Consider the following 8,814-nt stretch of genomic DNA (forward strand, 5'->3'; position numbering starts at 1 on the left):
GGCCGCTGGCGGGAGCCGCGGTCGCCCGGGCCGAGATTGGGGGGGCAAGGCGGGCGACAGAAGGCCGATGCCTCCGTCGCCCGGCCCTCTACAGAATCCACCCCCCAAACCTCCAGGTATTTCCCTCCTTAGAGCTGGCAACCCTACATTCCCCTCAGTGCCTGTTGGTAGGCAACTAAGCTTGGTCCTGTCACCTACTTTGGCCTTTGGGAGAAAACACATTGGGGCCAGTCCTGATAGGGTTGCCAACTCCAGATGGGAAATTCCTGGAGACTTGAGGGATGGAGCCTGAAGAGGGTGAGGTTTGAGGAGGGGTGGGACCTCAGACAGGTACACTGCCATAGACTCCACCCTCCAAACCAGTCAGTCCCACATAGGGAACCATTGTTGCCAATCTCCAGGTGAGGGCTGGAGAGCACTCAGAATTACAACTGCTCTGCAGAAGGGAGGGCAGAAGTCAGCTGAAGTCAAAGGGGCAGATAATGGTAGGTTGATGGTTAGCTGGGAAGGAGATGGGGTTGCCAACTACATGCTGACAAATTCCTGGGGATTTGAGGGGTGGAGCCTGGAGAGGGTGGGGTTTGCAGAGGGGTGGGACCTCAGACAGGTAGAATGCCATAGACTCCACCCTCCAAACCAGCCATTTTGTCCTGGGTAACAATTGTTGCCAATCTCCAGGTGAGGGCTACAGATTACTCACAATTACAACTGCTCTTCAGGTAGCAGAGATCAGTTCCTCTGGAGAAAACAGTGGACTCTGTCATTATACCCTGCTGAGGTCACCACAGCAAATTGACACTGTTTGCCCAAAGCCAGAGCACTCCCCCAGAGCCTCTTTCTAGATCTCGTTGTATTGTTTTCACAATGGGCTTTACTGCTAGTGGTTCATAAACCAATTTCAAGCCACGGCTTTGGGTCCTGGTTTAACAGACTTTAACTAACTGCAGTTAGTGGAGTTGGGAATGTTTAGTTTGGAGGAGATTGAGGGGGGACATGATTGCTCTCTTTAAACATTTGAAAGGCTGTCCTTTGGAGGAGGGCAAGGAGCCGTTCCAGTTGGCAGCAGAGGACAGGACCCGAAGCAACGGGTTTACATTACATGCAGAAAGGTAATCGGCTGGATATTAGGAAACACTTTTTCACGGCCGGAGTGGTTCAGAGGTGGAATCAGCTGCCTAGGGAGGTGGTGAGCTCCCCTTCACTGACAGCTTTCAAGAAGAGGCTGGACGAATATTTGTCAGAGATGCTTTAGGCTGGTCCTGCACTGGGCAGGGGGTTGGACGAGATGCTCTGTATGGCCCCTTCCAACTCTAGGACTCTATGATTCTATGACCCATCTTCAGATAGGTATTTGGATTAAAACATGGCTTTGTATGATATCTCAACTGAGCCACTATGTTTTAAAGTCTTTATTAACGTACATACTTACTTCATTTATAGCCCTTTCTTACTGAGACACAAGGTGGATTGCACAATCTAATAAAATGATTTGAACAAACACCATAAGGCATCCCACAAAAATGCAGTAAGACTGGGATTACAGAACTGGAAAGCAATGCAAACAAACAGAAAACTCTGTCTAAGGCATGACATAGCACAAGGCAGAAAAGGAGATTAACAAAGATAGGAGACAGGAAGGCGATACAGACATTGCAAAAGACGACAAGCCCATTCCTTTCTAAAAGTGACCTTCTGTGTTCCATTCTACTGCCGTTGTAACCGCTTCATAAAAATGCCCCCCGAACATTTCTGTTCATGGTAAGAAGAAGAAGAAGGATTGGATTTATACCCCGCCCTTCACTTGGAGTCTCAGAGCAGCTTACAAACTCCTTTCCCTTCCCCTCCCCACAACAGACACCCTGTGAGGTAGGTGGGTCTGAGAGAACTCTGACGGAGACTGCTCTTTTTCAAGGACAGCTGTGCCAGAGCTTGTGACTGACCCAAGGTCATATCAGCAGGTGCAAGTGGAGGAATGGGGAATCAAACCCGGTTCTCCCAGATTAGAGTCCGCGCACTTAACCACTACACCAAACTGGTAAGACATCGGGGGCCATGTTGCTGTTTTTAGTGCATCGCCATTGCATGTATTAATACATATTTCATATGTGACCCTAACTTGGGAGGCTCGAAACCTATGGAATGCTGGAATGGTTGAGTCTCCAGTATGCAGGGTTGTCAGCTCCAGATTGGGAAATACCTGGAGATTTGGGGGGGTGGAGCCTGAAAAGGCGGGGTTTGGGGAGTGGAGAGACCGCAGCAGCATATAAAGCCATAGAGCCCGCCTTCCAAAGAAGCCACTTTCTTCAGGGGAACCGATCCGTTGTAATAGCAGGAGATCTCCAGGTGCCACATGGAAGCTGACAACCTTACCGGCATGTTTTCCCTTTGTAAACAGCAGCCCCAGAGAGCCCCAATGCAGTTCAGAGTTGCTGTTGTGAGGGAGAGGGATTGGAGTCTTTCCTGCCATTGCATTTCTCCTGTACCAAAGAGCTTCCTGGAGCTGAGATTTGCTCTCTTCAGGGGAAGAGAGGCAGGGTTCCTGCGCAGTGCTGATGTAATGGTTTCCCCCCCCAAAAAAAAAATCTCAGCTCTGGGAGGTTGTTTGAGGTCAAGAAAATTGCACACCTGAAGCACTATTACTTCATAAAACACTTGAATCTATTTTACAATCTTCAAACAAACAGATAGTCCTAACTCTACTTGCCTTAGCAAAGATGGAAATCGCAGCTAAGTGGAAGGATAGTAGGGATCCCTCTGTCTCAGCTTGGCAAAATAGAATATGGGACTGCTTTATAATTGCTAAATTGATGGATAAAATCCCACGAGAAACGCATACCACCTATAAATCACGACTGTTTCAGACTTGGGCGCCAATCCTAGACTACCTGAAGTCGCAAGCAGTGATTCCTGCTACGGCCGATAATTTGGACCTGATAAATCTCTGATTAGCCTCATGTTAGGTCTACAGTCTGTTCTGGGGAGTGTAGTTATAGTAATTTATTGAGTTAGATCCTTGTTGTTTTATAAAGTAGTTTATATGAACTTTTTTTTTAATTATGGGGGGGTGAGGGGAACCCAGGGGATTGTTGATGTTATTTTTAATGTAAATTTTTCATAGTTTTAAATAAAAAGGGGGGGAGAGAGAGAGAGCCTCCCTCCCTTGCCGGGCACTGCAGACCCAATCTGCTCCTGGTTCTCCTGAGCTATTTGGGAAAGAAAAAAATGCATTGATTTGGGATGTTCCAGCACCTGGGTTGACTCTGAGTTTCTTTAGGCAGTTTTCATCTAGTGCTACTTGTTTGGCACTAAATGCTGGATCGATGCCAGTAGCCTTTGGTTTAGCCAGCTTTCCTTCTTTATTTTAGGATTTGCACTGAACCCAAACCCCGTCTTGTCTTCGTCGTCCTCTTCCTCCTCCTCTAATCCACTGCAAACGGCTTGTATTGGCCTGAACAAATTTGTACTGAATTTGCCTTGCTCCTGGACTTTGGTCTCCTGTGGGAGAGAGGGGTTCAATGGAATCCTCAGAAAGCATCCTTGCAGCTCTGATGAACACCGAGAAAGCACCCGAAGGAGAACCCGCAAAGGCCTAAGCCATCGTTCAACACCGACTGCCGGACGGCTCCCTCCTCTGTGGTGGAACACAGAGCCCTTTAGTCAAGCACCGGCTGAAGATGAATTAGGCTGCTGAAATTACCGATCCATCCATGCAACAGGTTGGTACCCTTCTCTTCTTCCAAGGGAAGGGTACACTGTTCAGGACAGTCGTACGCCATTCACTCCTCCTCAGTGTTGCCATCACAACGACCCTGTGATGTAGGTTAGGCCAAAAAAGGGACCGGTCCAAGAGCTTCACAGCAAAGCAGGGATATGAACTTGGGTCTAGTTTGGTGCTCTGCCCAGTATACCACAGGGGCTCTGGGAACACAGTAGTGTTTCCATGGGAATTGTAGGAACTGATACACACTAGCCGATGGCTACCATGCAGGGACTTTGACTTGTGTGAACTTTCTGGGGGTGGTTTTGGTGTTTTTTTTTTGAGACTTGCAATTGTGTAATTCATGACAAATGGTTTGACAGCTCCCCAGTGGAAAAATGTTGATTTAGAAGCAGAGCAATTCTACTTGAGAAACACAGACCCTCAGGTGGAAAAGGTGCCATGGAGGGCAATCATACTGTCCAGGAGTTGTAAGTGTCTTTCCTATCGGGCAAGGTTAAAGTATTTGTGGATTTTTAGTTTTAAGAAAAAGGAAGAGAGTTAAAGAAGTCTATGGAATTGTACCGAGTATATAGGTAAGTGGAATGAGAGACCTTCTTCACCTTCTCCCAAATATATTAGAATTTGGGGGCATCTAATGAGGTTGACTCTAGGACTGCGGTGGCTCAAGTGCTTAAGACGCTGAACTGCAGTAGTTCAGCAGTTCGAGACCCGAGTGCCGGATGACGGAGTGAGCTCCCATCTATGGCCCCAGCTCCTGCCAACCTAGCAGTTCGAAAGCAAGAAATTGCAAGTAGATAAATAAGTACCTCTTCGGTGGGAAGGTAACAGCGTTCCGTGCGCCTCGGCATCTAGTCATGCCGGCCACATGACTACGGAAATATCTTTTGACAGCCTCGGCATCTAGTCATGCCGGCCACATGACTACGGAAATATCTTTGGCTTGGAAACGGAGATGAGCACCACATCCCTAGAGTCGGATTCAACTGGCTTTCAAGCAAGGGAAACCTTTACCTTTACTAATGAGGTTGACGGGCAGTAGGTTTGAGAGGCTCCTTCACACCGTGTCTAATTCACTTATGGAACTCACTGCCACAGGATACAACAATGGCCACTCAGACGACTGTAGAAGAGGATTAGACCAATGCTTGGAGGATAAACCTATCAGTGACTACTAGTCATGATGGCGAAATGGAGCCTCCATGCTCATTGGTAGTATTCCTTTGAATGCCAGTTGTGGGAGCGGGGAAAGTAGCAAAGGAAGAGCTTCCGGGCTTCCCGGAGGACCTTTGTTGACTATTGTTGGAAACAGGATGCTGGATTATGGGCTTGAACTTTGGTCTGATCCAGCAGGGCTCATCTTACATCCTTCTCCACAAGCTTGCTTAATTGTGCAACTGAATAATTGGACAACACACTCACACACGGACAGGCGCACCTTTCCTAGACACCCCCCCCCCACCGCCTCTTTCAGTCAACAGCACTTAGGAATGTTTCCTGTTGCATGTGTTTGGGGGAGGGAAGCGACATTGTCAAGGTCTCTTTTGTAATAATATACTTTATTTTTTAAGAAAAAGAACGAAATAAACCCTCTAGTTTTGGTACTACCTCATCTGGCTTTGCTCTGATTCGGCGTCCCATCCACTCACACGTGCCTTGAGGAAGTTTTTAACGTTTTTGACCTGCTCAGGTCTGCTCTCAAGTGAAAACAAGACAATACAATCATAAAAAGAGAAAGTAACGAGATTCAAGACAAGCCGGGGCTATAAAACCTGCACGCCATAACACTGAGTCGATAGGGAAGAATGTCTCTGGAACAATCCTCTGGCTAGAAGCAGACCATGAAAAGGACTCAGAACAGATGCATAGCCCAGGCTGGCCTGATCGCATCAGATCTCGGAAGCTAAGCAGGGTTGGCCTGGTCCGTATTTGGAAGGGAGACTGCTAAGGAATACCAGGGTCGTGACGCAAAGGCGGGCAATGGCAAACCACCTCTGAATGCCTCTTGCCTTGAAAACCCCACCAGGGGTCATCCTAAGTCAGCTGTGACTTGAAGGAAAACAAAGAACCAACCCCCTCACCCATAACCACCTCACAATTTCTGATTCAAAGTGCTTCTCCTAGTCTCCAAAGCATAAAAGACAATCCAACTTTAAATTCTATCTAAATCCCCCACACACACAGCTGTTCTCTGACCTGTAAGAGAAAAACATATGGTTGCCTTATGAATACCTTCATGCAGGGGTCATTTCCTGCAGAAGCGCACAAGAGCGGAGCTCCGGCAGTAAAGAGCCCAGGGGGCGGGCACATGCAACAAGCCCCACCCCCCTGCTCCCAGCAGCCCTCAGTCAGAGCAAGAAGCAGCCAGGTAAGCTGCAGAGCGCCACTGGCCCCTGGTCCAAAACAGTCCAGTGGCACCTTTAAGACCAAGTTCTATTCAGGTACAAGCTCTCCCTCCTCTGCGAGGACCGATCTGCACGTCCCCCCCCCCAATAGCTAGCAATCCAAAACAGTCCAGTGGAGCCTGAGCGGTGGGTGTTGCTTTCTGACACACTTCCGGTGATATCAGGGGGTGTGGCATATGCAAATAAGTTATGCTAATGAGTTATGCTAATGAGCTCCTGCACCTCTTTTTCTACGAAATGACCCCTGCCTTCATGATATTCCTTGCCGAGGATGATACAGGAGGCATTTAGATACAGTTGCAAAGATTAACTTGTAGGTCCCTGGGTCAGTCTGATGTAAGAACCACCCCAACTCCTTTTCACAAACAGCAACAACAACAGCAGACTAGAGAGAGATCACACAAAGCTGCCTTCTACTGAATCAGACCCTTGGTGCATCTTGTCTAGTCAGACTGGCAGTGGCTCTCCAGGGTCTCAGGCAGAGATTTTTCTCGTCACCTACCGCCTGGACCTTTCCATTGGACACGCCAGGGATTGAACCTGGGACCTTCTGCATGCCAAGCAGATGCTCTATCACTGAGCCACAGCCCCTCCCCTAATCCAATTTAAGCCTGAGAAAATCCCCCCTTCCCCCAAGTACCTGTTTCATGTCCCAGTGTTCCTCGCCCCTTTCCCTTCGACTACTTTTGATGTTTGAAAAAAATACCTTCCCGTGGATCTGTTACCATCCCGTAGGATGACATCACCCTCTATATTCGGGGGGGGGGGATTAGCTGCCCTGATCCTGTTAAGACTCATCCTTGCGCTCTTTGAAGTATCGAAGACTGTTCTGTTTCTGCAATTGCCCCTTTCTCTACTTCCCTGCATTTCAAATGCTAGGGAGGGAAAAGTCAACCGGGACCTCGTAGGGTTGTCAACGCCATAAGGAGATTCCTGGAGATTTGGGGGGGGTGTTTGGGGAGGGGGGTGTTTGGGGAGGGCAGGGTTGGAGGAGAGAGCTCAGCAGGGAGGTGATGCCATCGATTCTGTCTTCCAAAGCGGCCATTTCTTCCGGAGGAAACTGGAGGCCACTTGTAATGATGGGAGAACTCCAGGCCCCTCCTGGGGATTGGCAACTTGAGGGCCAGGGCCAGAATGAGAGTCCAGCTGGTTCCTCGTGTTTAACAGTGTCAATAAGTGATGTTCAATGGAGAAGTGCCAGCCGCTTTTCATCTGCCTTGAACTATCGATATAACCAGGGCTATTTTTGGGCAGGAACGCGCAGGAACGGAGTTCCGGCTGGCTCCCGAGTTGGCCACGCCCAGCAGGAACTCATTAGCATAACAGGCCACGCCCAACAGCAGAAACTCATTAGGATTAGCTACGTTAGGGGTGTGTGGCCTAACATGCAAAGGAGCTCCTGCTACAAAAAAAGCCTTAAACAGAATAAGAAGCAAAAGGTGAGTGTGTCTGGATGACCACACTTCTGCAAACATGGGGTGTGTGGCCTAATATGCTAATGAGCTGTGCTGTCAGGGGTGTGTCCTAATAAGCAAATGAATTTCTGCTGTTGGGTGTGGCCTATTATGCTAATGAGTTCCTGCCTTGAAGGAATATTAGGTTAACCGAGAGCTTAAGGCGTGTAACCCAACTGGGTTGTGTGTGCTGCTGAGAAACAAAGTTATATGCGAAGCCTTTCTCTCTTTGCAAAACTAGAGTTCGAGTCCTTTATTGTTTGTACTGGAATATCTGGGTAATATCGCAGAGTTTGGCTCAGTCATAGAAGCAAGATACGGAGAGCAGTAAATAAACCTCCCAGGGAGTATGTTGCGAAAAAGGTAAACTTATATTCAGGGCTATTTTTCGGCAGGAACGCACAGGAACGGAGTTCCGGCTGGATCCCAAGTTGGCCACACCCAGCAGGAGCTCATTAGCATAATAGGCCACACCCAACAGCAGAAACTCATTAGTATTGGCTACAGTAGGGGCGTGTGGCCTAACATGCAAAGGAATTCCTGCTACAAAAAAAGCCCTGGGTTTTGACAACAAACAAGGTAAACAGAATAACAAGCAAAAGATGGGTGTGGCTGGATAACCACACTTCTGGTAAAATGGGGGTGCAGCCTAATGTGGTAATGAGCTGTGCTGTCGGGGGTGTGGCCTAATATGCTAATGAGTTCCTGCTGGGCTTTTTCTACAAAATGAGCCCTGCTTACATTTATTCAGGTAGATCCAGTTCACATTCCGGTTGCAGTCGAAAGAAATTGAAAGAGTACTTTCCCTATCACACGTGTGTGGGAGTATGAAGGCATTGTCACTACAGGAGAGACCTGCGGGAACATGTGTCTCTGTGGAAGGCCATGTGCAGAGACTGAGAGGTCAGAGGGAGAGGAGAGGGCAGAGGGCAGCTTCCAAGTTAAGGCAGAGAGAGGCATCCCATTCAAGGAGATAACACCTATAGCAGGGGGGTGGCCAAACTTGCTTAACATAAGAGCCACATAGAATAAATGTCAGATGTCTGAGAGCCGCAAGACAAATATGACACACAGATTTTTATCTGCATGAAATGAGACTGCCAAAAATAAAAAAACAAAAGGGGTAAAAAGAGATATTGATAATGATATTTATTTGTCCAATATTTATTTGTTTGCTAATGATACTTATTTGTCTAAGAGAGAGACGGGGGGGGGGGGAAGGAAAGGGGGGAAAAAA

This window comes from Gekko japonicus, unplaced genomic scaffold (assembly GCF_001447785.1).
Source record: "Gekko japonicus isolate JY-2015 unplaced genomic scaffold, Gekko_japonicus_V1.1 scaffold1, whole genome shotgun sequence".
In the NCBI taxonomy this organism is placed as follows: domain Eukaryota; kingdom Metazoa; phylum Chordata; class Lepidosauria; order Squamata; family Gekkonidae; genus Gekko; species Gekko japonicus.